Source organism: Palaemon carinicauda, chromosome 30 (assembly GCF_036898095.1).
Source record: "Palaemon carinicauda isolate YSFRI2023 chromosome 30, ASM3689809v2, whole genome shotgun sequence".
In the NCBI taxonomy this organism is placed as follows: domain Eukaryota; kingdom Metazoa; phylum Arthropoda; class Malacostraca; order Decapoda; family Palaemonidae; genus Palaemon; species Palaemon carinicauda.
In genome coordinates this window covers 70,746,849-70,763,426 of record NC_090754.1, presented here as the reverse complement: position 1 = coordinate 70,763,426, position 16,578 = coordinate 70,746,849, and the positions used below count along the sequence as shown (strand labels likewise).

Genomic DNA, 16,578 nt, shown 5'->3' with positions numbered 1-16,578 from the left:
CTCCTTAAGTAACTCTCCATTCAGCTTGACATTCAACCTCGCACCACCCTCCCTTTTCGTACATCTCATAACCTTACTCTTACCCACATAAACTCTCAACTTCCTTCTCTCACACACCCAAATTCTGTTACTAATCGGCCAAGCTTCTCTGCGTCTGCAACCAGTACAGTATCATCCGCAAACAACTGATTTACCTCCCATTCGTGGTCATTCTTGTCTACCAGTTTCAATCCTTGTCCAAGCACTCGAGCATTCACCTCTCCCACCACTCCATCAACATATAAGTCAAGCAACCACGGCAACATGACACATCCCTGTCTCGGCCCCACTCACCGGAAACCAATCGCTCACTTCATTTCCTATCCTAACACATGCTTTACTACCTTTGTAGAAACTTTTCACTGCTTGCAACAACCTTCCACCAACTCCATATAACCTCATCACATTCCACATTGCTTCCCTATCAACTCTCTCATACATTTTCTCCAGATCCATAAACACAACATACACCTCTTTACCTTTTGCTAAATATTTCTCGCATATCTGCCTAATTATAAAAATGGGATTCATACAACCCCTGCCTCTTCTAAAACCACCCTGTACTTCTAAGATTTCATTCTCTGTTTTATCCTTAGTCCTATTAATCAATACTCTACCATACACTTTTCCCACCACACTCACCAAACTAATACCCCTTGAATTACAACACTCATGCACACTCCCTTATCCTTATATAGTGGTACAATACACGCACAAACCCAATCTACTGGTACCATTGACAACACAAAACATTAAACAATCTCGCCAACCATTCAAATACAGTCATACCACCTTCCTTTAACATCTCGACTCACACACCATCCGTACCAGATGCTTTTCCTACTCTCGTTTCACTAGTGCTCTCCTCACTTCCTCTCTTGTAATTTCTCTCTCTCATTCTCATCTCCCATCACTGGCACCTCAACAGCAATTATATCTGCCTCCCTATTATCCTCAACATTCAGTAAACTTTCAAAATATTCCGCTCACCTTTTTCTTGCCACCTCTCCCTTTAACAACGTTCCATTTCCATCTTCTCTCTCTCTCTCTCTCTCTCTCTCTCTCTCTCTCTCTCTCTCTCTCTCTCTCTCTCTCTCTCTCTCTCTCTCTCTCTCCAATTCTTGAACCAGCCTTCCTTACTCTTCATTTCTTTCCAAAATTTCTTATTCTCTTCATATGAATGACCCAATCCATGACCCCACCTCTGGTCAGCTGCCCTCTTTGCCTCACTTACTTCCACATTTTTCTCTATATCTTCCATACTTCTCTACACTATTACTCTGCAGCCATTCTTCAAAAGCTCTCTTTTTCTCTTCCACTTTTACTTTCACTCCATTTCACCATTCACTGCCCTTCCTCATGCTACCTCCAACAAACTTCTTGCCACACATCACTTGCAATCCCAAAAAAATTTTCTTTACTAACTTCCACTCCTCTAATTTACCAGTTTCTCTTCCTTTCACTTCGTCATATGCCATTTTCAACCTTTCGTGATGTTTACTTTTTACCACCGGTTTTATTAGCTCTTCAACCCTCACTAGCTCCCTTTTACATCCACCTACTCTATTCCCCCACTCTTTTGCTACAACTAATTTGCCTTCCACCAAAAAATAAGACATACCGTTAGCCATACCCCTAAACACGTGCACGTCTTTCAAACTTCCAAACATTCTTTTAGTTATCAACACTCCTATCTATGTATACTTGTTTTTATCTTTTTGAAAAAGCTAAAACTTATCACCATCTCTTGCTCAACTGTGACGGGCCAAGAGTAGGTTGTGACTCAAAGGCGAGATCAGTGCAACCAAGTAACTTTATTAAAGACACAGAGTATCTATACACAAAATTGAGAAATGTCATTGCTGTGTACGACCGTATGATACACGGAAAGTAATAATAATAATCTTGGATTTTATCCTTGTTGCCAATAATTTCTCTTATGATTTTGGTCTTGCCTGGTATTTTTTCCTTGGTGTTTTGTAGGAATATTTCCACCAATTTCTTGTGGCAATTCCCATACAAATTTTGTTAAATTACTATTCATTTCTTTACTTGCTTGCATTTCATCGTGTAGCTTGGAGTACCTATTTCATACAGTATTGCTAAACATCTCATGAAATTTTTATCTTACCACGTGAGTTTATTTTTTCTTGCAATTAGTTTTTCTCTGTTTTACCTCATTTTGTTTCTCGCCATTTTATGGCCACTTAACTTTTTAACATGTTTAACACATCTTTTGGCTACTCTTTTTCACTGAGAATAAAATGTATTTCGTATTTCATTTCTCCAAAAAGTGTCCATGATTTCAAGATTTTTTTTTTTCAGCAAATTGTACAAGCATATGTCATGGTTTATCCAGATCTCAAGAAGTTTCTATTACTTCCTTGGCACAACAAGGCATAACTATTGGCCTCTCCCCGTCCCTCGTTCAGGGAGAGAGGAGTATCTGTAACCTGGCGAGACTGGTTATAATTTTGGGAAAGTGTTTAATCTGTGTATGCGCATATCTAGATTTTACCCCTGATTTATGAGTGGTCTTGTACACTAGTAAAAGAAGAACAATGCCAAACAACTTAAGTAGAATGAAAAGTAGTCTTAATGGATGACGAGTTGTTAAGTATGAAATGTAAAAAAACAACAAAGAAACTGTTTCAAGAGTCCAACATTATAATTGCTAATGCTAATTGATGTGAAGGAACTTGGACTAGAGTTGAAAAGGACAAGAAACAAGTAATCAATTAAATCATATTAAGAGATGACAAAGATATTTGTAGCCTTATAATGTATAAACATAAATTGATAACTTCTTATACGATATCAAGAGAGTATTTGGATATCTACAATTCTACTCGAGATGAACTGGATTATGTTGAAGGAAAGAAAAGATGGCTATTAATAAGTTATGGAATCAAAGTCTACTAACATAAAAGAATCTCCGAAGGTAGCCAAAGAAAAAGTGACCAAATTTAAAGGATTAAAAATGGCAAGAAAAAGAAATAATTAGGAAAAATGAATTACATTTTAAAGAACCCCCCCCCCCCCTCGGAAAAAAACCTTCGAGGAGAAAAGTAACGCGTAGAGACAGTAAAGAGGAGATCATGGCAGAAAAAAATCCACACCTAAGATGACAAATCATGAGGCAGAAGCCTGAAAGGCAAATACACAATATACAAGGAAATTATAAGATGAGATAGGAAATAGAAATGCTTATTGTAACATGATGAAAATATATGTAGGGTTATGCATATCCTGTAGGAATGTATGTCAAAACTTTACATGAAGTGTTAAATGCAATGTAGCAATATAACTAAAGTGCAATGTTTATTACAAACACTAATTATATTCGAGAAAATACGAATGCAATAATCAACATCCTGCACATATTTGGTTCTTTTTTTTTCAGATCGTATATATGTCCTTTGATAGGCTAGACTAGAACTTAAAGAGATTAGAAAAATAATAGGATGGAAAGAAACCCTAATAGCGAAACAAATAATAAAAAAAGGTATTGCAGTCGTTAACTGTCCTGCGGGAACAATAAACAATAAGATTTCTGAAGAGAAAGTATTTGGGCTCAAGCCATGCAGTATAGTGGGTGACAAAGCGAATATAACATCAGAAGAAAAAAATATAATGTTGATAAAGGATATTGGAATTTAATTCATGATGTTTGTAAATCATCTTTCCTACGGGAAGTAAAAAGTAGAATCTGCAATAAGTAATTGTCATAGTTTGGAGGTCATGAAAAAGTTCATAATCACTAAAAATCTTAGAAATTAACAAAAGCAAAGAGCATGCCAGTAAGTAAAATTAAGGAATATAAGTATCTGATAATGGAAACGAGATATCAACAAGAAAAGCAGAGTCGCGTAATATGAAAATACGGAGACAGGAGAAATGTAGAAAAATGTCATAGGAAATTTGTAAGAAAACGTATGAAACTTGGACAGTACCAGCCAAGGTCTATATAATAATAATAATAATAATAATAATAATGTTTATTGGACAAAAACATATTTACATACAAAATATTTACAAAAAAAATTCGGTCCAAGCCCATGTGGAGCAGAGCTCTTCGGGCAATAATACAAACAAAATAACATCTTCAATTAAAATAATTTTAAAACAGTAAATATTGATATAGATAAACTAAATGTAATAATAATAATAATGTTTATTGGACAAAAACATATTTATATATATACATAAGTATATACATATGCATACATATACACACATGTACATATACATACACATAGACACATATAAATGAGATTTTTAGCCTAAAAATTAATGGAATTGTATATTCGTATAATAAAGAAGGGCGGAATAAAAAATAGTGCAAATTTTGAATTTAAACATTGATATTGTAGAAATGCTAGAATTACAAATGTATACAAGCAATAAACAATATAAGAATTAAGAACATTATTGCATGAGTGGTTAGGTCATGAAGAAATGTCTACTAATAAAACTTAGTACACAGATAATAACATATTAGTATATTATTTTTAAAAATATCGAATGCTAAGCAATGTCTTAAGATAAGCAGGCAGAGTATTCCATTGTTTAACTCCCTGATAGAGATAAAACTTCACATTTCTTTACACGTACGAAGGGAAGAGTTGAGTTAGAGTCTCTTGTTCCATATTGGTGTGCTGATTGTACCTGAATTATTTTTTGCCTAATGGATGGATATTTATGCAGCGAAAGTGTTTGAAACATCAAATTCATTAAGGAGAGTTTGTAGGTGTCCTCCAACTTCAGAATCGAGAGAGACCGGAATAGAGGTGAGGTATGAGCTAAATAATCACTCGAAGTTATTATTCTCTACCAGCAATATTTGCTAATGTCGAAAACTGTAATGAAATGAGAGATAAAGGTATAAATGATCCAGAAAACATTCAATACAGGATAATAAGAAATATGCATGAACAACCACACTGGGACATGGTAGAAGAAACGAACATGGCCAGTGTTTTGCAGAATTAAGGAAACAATGCTCTTCCATAACATTATACACTCATGAAAAGAGATTAATCAGAGATATTTAAAGATCAGTTGCAGAACCCCTATAGAAAGTACTACAGCAGTAGCATTAATAATGTAAATATTTAATGGAAATATAGTAAATAAGAAATTAGGGGATAACACCCTGAAACTAAAGATGAATGGAAAAGATAGATGAAACTACTGAATAAAACAGAAAGGGATGAAAAATTGAGATTCATAGAAGGAAATGGGCCACAGCCATGTACAATAGAAATTGTTAACGTTAAGGCAATCCTTATATGAAGGCAAAGTTAAACATGCTCAAACTAAAGGCAAAGTTAAGGGAAAAAATACGATGATATGTGTAAACTATGCAAGGAAGAAGACAGTAAAGAACATTTACTGAAATGCTCCAAATTAGGAAAGTTAAAAGACCAAGATATAAACGTGGGTATTTTGCAAAATCCTAGCAAGGAGCTCGTTGGGGCATGAATCTGAAAGAAGTTTAAAAATACCAAATATACCACAATAGGTTGCCAACACTGATAACCAGGTATTAACCCAACCAATTTCAAACTAGAATGTGATATGTTTTCGACAATTTCTTTTCCCAATGTGGCTGCAGTCTGCCGGGCTTGTGGCGAATTGGTGTCCATTTGAATTTTGAAGGTCGGCCCTCAGCAGCTCAGCTGTTTATCCCTGTCTACCTTACATTTTAGTAGGTGGTGCAGGAGGGCCTATTGTGGTATCCCTCCTGCTGTGGTATGACATCACAATGTTCACAGGGTCTTTGGTTACTATCCAAGGACCAAGATCTCCCCGGTTTCCTTGTATCCTAATCTGAGCCTGTAAAAGTTAAACAGATTTTCATAAAGACATTTGTATATGTCGACAGCCAGTAAAAAAGTTAGAAGATTTGCACCCATCTATTTTTTGATAGTGCCCGCAAATTCATTGAGCGGAGTTAGGTGAACGCTCGGGACAAATTAAAAACTAACTTAAAAAATAAAACTTAGTAATGTTTAGTTGTAAATAAAAATTCACAAATAACAGGAGGCCCAACATATTTGTCATGAAATCGTGGAGTGTTGCGACCTGTCTTGCGTAATTTCACAATGTAAACAAACTTTGCATTTGTCGCCGGATATTTTGTCGTGATGAGAGTAAACAACGTAACGTCCAAACAATTGTATAAGTATTTACTAAGAGAATGTAAGAAACTCCCTGAAAACGCCCAGAGTCATTACAAATATCACATAAGACAGGTAACTAGAAATTTAAATGGTAAGATACTTAACGTTAAATTCATGAAACTTATGAGGAGGTTACGTATTTTATACATTTACTGTAGTTGTATTATATATTTCTGACGTGTATCTCGAGAAAGTTTTTATTTTTACTGTAAGTTCTGTAACCATCCCAAACATGTAGCAGCCTTCCCCTAACAATAATAATAACGGGGAGAGGATAACTATCCCTAGTAGGTGGAGCTGTATTCTGTATTCTGTGTTGGGTATAGGGTCAGAGTGTAGGATACGACAGCGTATGCAAAATGGTCAATATTTACTGAAGCTTGATAAATAATGTATTGGTTCTATTGTAGTTTAGGGGTGTATGATAGTGGCCACCTGTATATATGATTACGACTAACTTAGAATACAGCAGTGTAAGGGGCGTTGCAGGGTGCATTAGCCCCCCCTCCATAGGTTAGTAGGGAAGGACACGGCTTATAGGTTAGGTTAGGGGGGAAGTTTAGGTTAGTTGATGTCCATTTTCAATTCCCACGGGACAAACTGGCCACTGATAGACAAAGGCTCCATAGTTTATTACAGGGTAATGTAACCTAGCGGAAAAACTTTTTTTCGGTATTATTGTACTGTATTACAGGGCAATGTAACCTAGGAAAACAATTATTTTTTTCTTTAGAAAAAATTCCGCTCTCTTCGAAAATGACACTCGTTCCCGTCGCAAATGAATAGTTTCAGAAATATATATATAACTATATCCAACAATAATGAGGGACCCCAGTGGGAACTCAAAGTTTTTGGTGGGGAAAACACTGAGGAGATGGTGTATAATGGTAAAACAAGCTTTTTCTTCTCTATACATTACCTTCTTGGATGTATAATAAGCCAGTGGCAGAACAAGAACCATTATATTTAGTGTTGCTAATGTTAGTGTAACATTGTTAATGTTAGCATGCGCAGCTCAACATTACCGCTTGCCAGTACGAACGAGCTTGATGTTCTTGTTTTCTAGCGAGCGAAGCGAGCCCGCGGCAGAACAAGAGTCATTATATTTAAACATTTTAACAAAAAATATGTTTTCTTCTAGTAAATAACGTGATTTAACCGGTTTTCACCGTCCTTTCAACCGCAACAACAACAATCATTTTGGCTACTAGAAGTTAGTCGAACTGGTTGTTCTGTCTGTTTGCGGTTGAAATGAAGGTCGAATTCGGTTAAATCATATTATTTGCTACAGGAAAACATATATTTTCTGTTCGAAATGATACCCTGTAGACTTGTAAAACTTTACCTAAATATTTATTATGCTACAATAATCCTGATGAAAATAATTATTGGTACTTTGTTTGATACTTCTAGTTGGTTGGGACGGACCGGTTCAGTATTTAAAATGTGGGTAAATATTCACTATAGGAACATTCATTTTGATACTTCAAACTAATCTGATGCAAATAATTGAAGGAAACTCGTATACAAATTTTAAATGTTTTTCTAATTCCTATTGTTATGACTGAAAAACCACATTATAAAGGGAAACAAACACAAGAATACCACCTAACTTAAGGTTCCATACCTAACTTAACCTAGGAATCATATTCTTACCTTCTTACCAATGCAACCGTGGGATGACTATGACCCCCTGCAATCCCCCCTTGGACGGTAGTATTTTGAGCTTATCATACGACTAAGACTCAAGCCTGTGTACCTTAAGACTAAATCTCAATGATGTGTTGGCTTCTGTTTAATTTAATGTCTAGCATTCACATTAAGGATAAAATTTAAATTGTCTGAACCTATTAATAGAATTCTTTGCTGAACCTTCTTTTTCTGCAAGAATTATTATTTTGGTGCTGTATATGAGTGGTATGACAGATTATTAACATGTCTTTCACAAATTATTTGACATGTGGTGCTACACTTAATTGACCAATTGAGTAAATTTATCAGCCTGTAGTTGAATATTGTTGGGGATGCAGATGTGTGCATATTGTAATTTAGAATTTCTTTTTATCTTTAAGGGCTTTGAGCAGCATGCTGAAGAAACCGACCCTGAACGCATTAGTCAAATAATAGGTCGCGCTTTAGAGGATGGGAAGTGGGTCGTAGAAAAGGTTTGTAGCAAAACTACTTTTAAGGCATCTAAGATTAGAACTGAATTTTTTGTGAATGAATTATGTAAGTGTTTGAAGCCATCCTTGTTTTGAAATAATTGTTGTTTATGATGAGAAGTTATATGTTAAGAATAGCATTATCTTTTCCTCGCTCAATATTGATATATTTGGAATACAGTACAGTACGTTAATTGTTTAGGCCAAATGTAATTTGAAAAACAAATCTTAAAACTAGTTTTCCTTTTATTTTTTTCAGTACTGCAAAAAGAATTAACAACATAAACTGAAATTCAAGAGGTAGGTAGAATGCAGTGTGTATGTTCTTGTTCTTATAGTAAAAAGGAAATCTCCCTTATGCAGATTACCTATTATTAACAACAAAAGGAGAGATTAGGTCTTAAAGTTATTGAAAAGATTTAGAATGAAATGGAAGAGAAAAGATTTAGAAGGATTTTAGTTTATGTTCGGTGTTTTGGTTGAAAATTTCCCATGTCATTGAGTGCTCAGTTTTGCTTCATAGAGTAATATCAAAGTATGGTTTTCAGAATAATTAAGCACCTATATCTTTACCAGTAATGAACATTTTCCCAATGTAGATGGGGTTGAGGGAAAAGATTTGTCTACCTTTAAATCTCAGTTCAGTTGCCTCCAGTGCAACAGTATTCCACCCATATGAGAAATGATTCCACATGCACGATCAACTAAGTGCACAAATTCCATTAACATAAATATCCACTTAAGCAATGGGTTACCAATAACACAATTTCAACATTGCAGATAATCTCTGGTATCCAAACTCTCTCCATTACCACTTGAGCAGTCTTAGCATGAAGAGAACACTCCGCCGAACTCTCCACGCATATGCCTGGGAGGGACGGTACATACCGGGAACATATCTAGTACTTCGCCCAGCCATGGAACAAGAACACCCAACCAATCTCTCCTTGCGTACGCAAAGGAGAGACAGTTTGTACTTGAAATGTACTCTCGCCCACGTACGTGTTGGAGGAACGGTACATACTGGGAATGCATCTACTTGGAAGGATGACCCTCATACATTCTTGGCTTGTATGTGAGGTGAGAGGTTACATATCTTGAAATGTTTCCCTCCCCGGAAAATGTATTTTAGTTCAGTACATGGTTTATGCATCCACTGCCTTTGTCGGACCCTATGCAATTTAACTCTTCACATCTGTACTAATGTGACTTTCTGGTCGCAGAACATCTGGCATCTGCTTTGTTTGAGAGTTCCCAGTACATACAAAACAATACCGTCTGAAGAGGAACCCATTATTGTTTTCATCGCTTGTACAGGCTATGAGATCTTCGATTCATGAGCTCCAAGATTTCCTTGAGTTTTCCCTTAAGTGTTTTATCTTCACAAAAGCGTTCTGAGTGTTTACTCCCAGCAAGTCTCCTTGTTCTCCACGATTATCGTTCCCCATGGAATTGACCATGTTCTGCTATCAGGAATCATATCATCAGCAGCCATAGTTGGGAATCATGCATCAGCTGCTGTGATCTAGAACTAGAGGATTGGAAATCGCATGATCAGGAACCACAGAATTGTAACCACACTATCTCAACTTCAGGTGATATTTACCTTCGAGTTCACTTGTATCTGTTACCTGTCTCTTCAGTGTTCATACTGCCCTTAGAGAAGGAGGAAGCGGTCACATGATTTCATTGGAGGAGCAGTACAGTACCATAACCCAACCCGTGCAAAGTGTTTCCAGTTCGAGGTACAGGAGCTCATGCTCCTTCTACCAGTCTGGATGCGGGCAGCAACCCTTGTCTCTCTGATGCCTTAAGACGTTTCTGGTATGCTTTCTAGCTCGAGATCTCCGAAGTGATCAATACTGCTCATCAACCAAGATCTTTTGGAGAAACTCAGTCGTTGATTGGTCAAACTGATCAATGGTTAAGTTTTCCCAGAAGCTAAGGTGTTCCAACTTGATTGTGCATTAGGGCTTAGAACATATGACTTCTCAAATCCAATCTCTGGACTTTTACAAGCACTGAGATGCCACATTCTCTTCAACATAGGGGATACTTTCTGGGTGCCATTTGGGAGTTTCCTAGAGGAGGAAGGATTCTTTGATAAAATTTATAGGTGCTGTATTAAAGAAGTTCAAGAAGACCAATCGATAAGAGTCGTGTAACTGTGACTAGACACGGTGATACCAAGAACATTCTTGAGAAAGTAATACTAAATTTAGTATGGTCTTGTCTTGTTCTCAAGGTAAGAGAATACATTTAGGGAACGTTCCCATCCCTTAGTAGACAGATAGGCACACGGTACAGGAGCTCACACACCCGATACCTGTGCTCAGTTCTTGCGAGAACAAACTAGCACCACCGTTATGGATAAAGGGGGCCATTGCATTTTTTTGTAAGTGAATGTTTGGCTTCTCTCTCTCTTGGGGAGACTGAGAAGTAGTAGTACATGCCGATACTTTACCGCTGAGGGAAAGACCTACTCCTTAGCAGAAGCACAGTGCAACCAATCGGGCCGATTCTCATGAGACGTAGGAGGAGTAGTACTGTCCCAGAACTCAGTCCCAGGAAGGGTTTTTAGGGTTTACTAGCTCACACTCCTTTTACCAGCGCTAGGTTTTATACAAGACCGAGCATAAGCACTGTGGGTCAGGGTGTTGGCAGCCGCTATTGTCACTTTCCATCTTCAGGGCATTCCCAAGACACTTTGATGATTCCACTACCACTGTCCATCAAATCAGAGATTACAGGGCTGATAACAGGGATCTGATGCAAGACTCTGGCACCGGATCACGTGGTTCTCATGCCCAGAGTTGCCAACCATGGAAGCCACTTCCAGAATCAACCAAGCAGCTTTTTGTTAGACTTTTGGTTGGGTGGAGTCATATACTATACTTGCCTCGAGCTCGACATTCCTAAAACAGGCGGAAGGTAAGGACAATTCTGACACTGCAGTCACCTTGAATCCCAAAAGAACTTGAGGGAAAAGAATGCGCTTAGTCTTCCAGAAGGTTCTCTATGACTGTACAGTCAACTCAGATATTGTATGTTCTGGCATTAGGAAGAAGACTTCCCCTGCTTAGTAAACTTGAAGGATATATAAATTGAGGTACACATCCTTCAGTCCATCAGAATTAGTTTATCTCTTCATCCTCTTAGGTTTGGTCTTCAATTCAAAGCCAGAACTTCAGACTGTACAGTATATTACTTTGAGCGTTCACGTTTACCTTTTTGGTATCTGTTTGACTGAGTCTCACCTCTTTGGGTTTTCTGGACAATTAACTTGTTCTGTCTCTTCCCAAGGGGCAGTGCCCCAGAACGAAAACAGTTTACTTCCTTTAGCCACAATTTGAGAATCATGTTCAATCAATAACCAGCCACATGGGCAGGCATGAAAAGAGAACCAGGTTATGCTGATAACATTCTTTTTAGCCAATGGAGGGAAGTAGCACAGTTGCTCTATGACTACCAAGAACTTCCTGCGAAACAGTAACAACCTGTTGTAAGACTTCCAACAGCATTGGGGAATTTGTTTTACGTGGGCTCCCACACCAATGATCGCTCTAGGATTACTGAAAGCATCACTGGTAAGCAGCCAGAGGTTCCCATCAATTTGGTTTCAGTAAAATAGGAAACATCAGAAGATTTGGCTTGGTGGCTGATTGAAGATATCTCCTCAAGGAGAGTTCCTCTTGAACCTCACTTCTAGAGATTTGGCTGTTCACAGATTAATCCAAGGGGGGCTTGGCACACCTGGAATACATGAACACCTCAGGGAAGTGGTTCACAGAAGAGAAACACTTGCTTTCCAACCTACTAGAAATCAAGCAGCACTATTGCCATCATCTTTACGGGTTTGATAAGTCACCTGTTAACATTGAAGAACAACTACACCTTTATGACTTACATCTACAAGCAAAGAGTTGCTGTTTTACAGACCCTTTGTGATAGGGCAAGTAGGTATACAACTTGGCTGATGACAATGTATTAAACTGTACACAAGATCCATTAGAACAAGATGAATATTCGACCAGACACACTTAATTCTCTCAGCTGCGGAGTAGGATCAGTGATTCCTTACTTTTGTGTGTGACAAAAAGGCTTCTTATACTTCGGGTACAGTATTACCATCAAAGGACCCGGTCACCTCTCGGTTGATCCAAAACTTCCCGTATACTGCTCTCCAGTTCTTGATCACCTTCCAGTAAGGTGCTTCCCAGTTCCAGGGACTTCAGAGGCATTTGGGTCACCTTTCAACACCAGTTACCTCTAGATACCTTTGCCTTTCCACTCACTTTAGTGGTTTACAGATTAATCGACAGGCTATAGATGATTTTTGTTTCAGGGTATAGTACTGTACTGGATGGTTCCCAAGTGCCCCACATTAGGTGTCATCCAGATTTTCTGATGTTTCATTTTGAAGTACCGGTAGAACTAACTTCGGCTAGTGGCATCGTAGAAGAGATACTGGGTGGAAACTCCCTGCATTGAATTGCAGTTCTCTTCATCTTCCTGTGCCCAGGAAGCTCCACTCAGTCTCTATGGTAAAAGGCTGTTACTCACTCTTTAGCTACATCTCAGACTGAAGAGCTTGGACCTTTTCCCTTCTGAGGATCATAGCTATATCTCGACTGAAAAGCTTGGACCTTTTCCCTTTCGGAGGATCATCCTGGCCTCAGGAGTAGCTTTGAAAGGTCTTCCCTCTCCTGAAACTCAAGTCCTTAGGGATGCCAATTGAGTCCTTAGATCTCCAAAGTGAACTCTTCAGTACCCTCAACTGGGCATTAAATAGGATTTGACCCCTAGACTATGCAGGAACCTCAGCCTTGATATTTCCTTTGTTGTGGGTCATCCACAACGTAGGCCTTCCTCTTCCTTGTTATGAACTTTGTGTCCAAGGGTCAGGTTCTAGTCTGGCACAACTTTTCCATCTCTTGCTTACAAGTGGGCTGCTGGATGACCCTCTCCTCTGTCCTGCGAGGACACAGTGACTTTTCTTATAGACCTCGGGTCCCCTTGCGGAGCACCAGAGACTTTCTTTCCCGCTCCAAAAGGGATTAGTTGAAGATCGAGTTTCTTCTGTTTCATGCACCTTCTATCATGTTGATCTAAGGAGATTCCAGAGGGACCATCTTAGTTTGAGTGCATGAAGTCAGGGATATTAGATCTACCCTAACCTATGGGAAAAAAAATCTGTCAACGGTGCTTGTCCTTAAAGTAGGAGTCTAGTGCAAAACACAACCATTGCTGCCCACTACCCACAGGAGTTTTCCCTCAGGTTCCTGGATAACCTAATCTTTGGTACTGTGGTAGACACTCAAGACATGATGCAAGCCTAACTCCCTCACAGAACAAGTAAAATCTTGTTGTTCCGGTGCAAAATACAAACCTTCTGCTCTTTACTTAGGAGTATTATTTCGGCGAAAGCTGAAACCAGCCGATAAACTTTTTGTTAGGGTGTAATTACCCACCGCTAGTTAGCAGAGGCGGGGAGCGGGGTTGGTTAACCCTCCCGCTCACTCCAGCACTAGCAACTAACTGTGACTTTTTATTTCGGCTCGGTAGAGTAAAGACGTAGTCTCTCTTCCGACAACACCCTTTTAACCGGTTATGGCTAAAAGCAATTGGCCTAATGTTTATTAGATTTCCCTTTGAGCTGCCTTCCTTTCACGGGTTCCCCGGGCAAGGGAGGCCTCTACCTCTGCTGCTCACCCAGTTCGCTCTGCTTCAGCCGGCGGCCACGAGCAGTAGCTGACAGGAACCCCTTGGAGTGACTTGTCACGGGACCACAGGTCTCGGGAACTATTTTCGGCTTCGTTCCGAGGCTGTGCGGGTTGCTGTTGCCCTTCCGAGCGGCACCTCCCTCGTCTGTGAGGTGATGCGCCATAGGAGGGAGGAATTGGTCGATTTTCTCTTTTGTGGGAGGAGAGATCTTCTCCAACGGCCTTCTGAACGGCAGCTCCCTCTCCCGCGAGGTGATACACCACAGGAAGGAGGTGTTGATCATCCTCTTTTGCGAGAGAGTAGATCTTCGCCAACACTCCCTTATGAACGGCAGCTCCCTTGTCCGCGAGACTATGCTCCATAGGAAGGAAGAATTGATCAATCCTTTCTTGTGAGAGGAGAGATCTTCTCCAACACTCCTTTCTGAGTGGTAGCTCCCTCGTACGCGAGGCGATGCACCGTAGGTAAGAGGAGGTGATCAATTCTCTCTCTCTTGTGAGAAGAAAGATCTTCTCCATCACTTCCTTCTGAGTGGCAGCTCCCTCGTACACGAGGCGATGCGCCATCGGAAGAGGTGTTGATCTCTCTTCCAGCTTGCGAGAAGAGAGATTTCCTCCTGAGTTGTACCCTTAGGGTACGAAACGAGTCTCGTTGCACTTTCCCTCTGGGATAGGCCTATTTGCTGCAGATGGTGAAGACTGCCGACCGCTTGCGGCCACCTCCTTCCCCCTCAACGAGTCTTGTAGGTCTTAACTCTTCGGGGTTATTGCCACATCGTGCTTTTGGGCACAATAAAGCTCTGTGAGGCCGAGCTCTTTTGGACCTGCGCCTCATAGTTTCTAACGCTAACGAGAGAGAAACAACTGATCAAGTCCAACACAGCCTTTTTCGTTCTCTTTGGGGGAGTTAGGAGTACTAAGAGGAGGTGAGGGATTTCTCGCTTTGTGCAAGACTCGCTTCGCGCGAGACCCTCGCACCGCGCGAGATCCTTGCTTCGTGCTAGCTGCGCACTGGACCCTTGCCTCGTGCCAGACTCTCGCTGTGTGCGAAACACTCGCCTCGCGCCAGACTCTCGCTGCGTGTGAGACCCCCTTATGCATGACTCTAGCTGCACGCTATACCCTCATCTTGCGCATGACTCTAGCTGCACGCGATACCCTCATCTCGCGAGAGACTCTCGCTTCGTGCGAGCGAGAGTCTCTCCTCGCCAGGTTTGCCCGCGGCGAGGTTTCATGAAATCCTTGCCTTAGTACCCGTAGCGAGTTTGTGATCCCTCCTTACCAAAGCTAGAGTAGTGCACGCTACTGGTTCTAGCTGGAAAGGAGATTGCTGGCGCTTTTTATATTCTCGTTCACGGACTCTGGCTGGCATTCATGGGCGATTGCCAGCGTTTTGTGGGCGCTCGCCAGCGTTTGATAGTAGCAGATGTGGTTCACTGATTCTCGTAAGCGTTTGCGAGCTCTCGCCAATGTTTACAAATGCTTGCCAGCATTCGCTGGCAACCCTGTACGAAAGCTATCTGGGACAACAAACCCTTCATGCAAGAATTTGTTTTTGCATGGTATCTCTCAGCCTAGAGAAGTTTTACATGACTAGAGACGTTTGGTAAAATTCTGTAAAAGGCTGAAACGAACACTTGTGGCGCATGTGCTCTCACCAAGACAAAACTTCAGGGTATTGCCACATTACGATTTACTACCGATGGCTTGAGTCTGCCGCATGTGTCGGTGTGTCCCTGAACACAACGAGTTCTCGTTAGACATCAAGTTTCTTGAATTATAATCCTTCTGTGTTATTTTCTTTGACTTTGTTGTCCGACGAAATGGAGAGCTTATGATTATACCCTTGTATACAAGGTTATAATCTTAAGCCTGTAGTCCCAAGATTGTTAGTTTCTGTTCACGTTTACGAACTAGAGCAAGCTCCGTACACAGGGTGGCCAGACAAATGTTGTCGGCTTTTCATTACGTTTATGAACATTAAGAAGCCCACAAGGCTACCAGACAATTTTGTCAGCTTCTCGTTACATGTATGAACGTTAGCAAATCTCATCCACAAGGCAGGCAAACAACGGAATTATAATCGTTAGATTAGCTGTATGTGTTGTTGTACACATACTACAGCTAGTCGATGATCAGATTCCTTTGGCAATAATGTTGCGATTCCTTGCACATACATTGTTCCCTCAAGCTGTCTCAAACTCGTTGTAATGTTTACCCGGAGGCAAAGAGGGTACGCTTGCACAGCCGCAGACGGACATACGCATATGCGGCCAAGCAATCTTGCTACAGATTAGGAATATAGACCATCTTACAATTAGGCCACCGTTCTAATAAATCATTAGTGTTGATGGCTATACTGTATTCCTTACGGTAAACCAGGTTTTGCAATACTCTTTTTCCTTCCCGTAACCAGGCAGTCCTTCCTAACTTTCGATCGGAGGTCTCAATTCACAAATAATAATAGTG

General features: G+C 40.0%; 1 protein-coding gene across 2 annotated transcripts in view; it reads left to right on the top strand.

Moving 5' to 3' along the window:
* Window positions 1-6,296: 6,296 nt before the first annotated feature.
* The window catches only part of LOC137623263 (probable tRNA (uracil-O(2)-)-methyltransferase), an 88,353-nt gene continuing 78,071 nt past the window's right edge, over window positions 6,297-16,578 (top strand). For both annotated transcript variants that reach the window (XM_068354023.1, XM_068354024.1), the window contains exons 1-3: window positions 6,297-6,315; window positions 8,297-8,389; window positions 8,646-8,686. The gene's annotated coding sequence lies outside the window, so the exon portion shown is untranslated. The remainder of the gene's footprint in view (window positions 6,316-8,296; window positions 8,390-8,645; window positions 8,687-16,578) is intronic.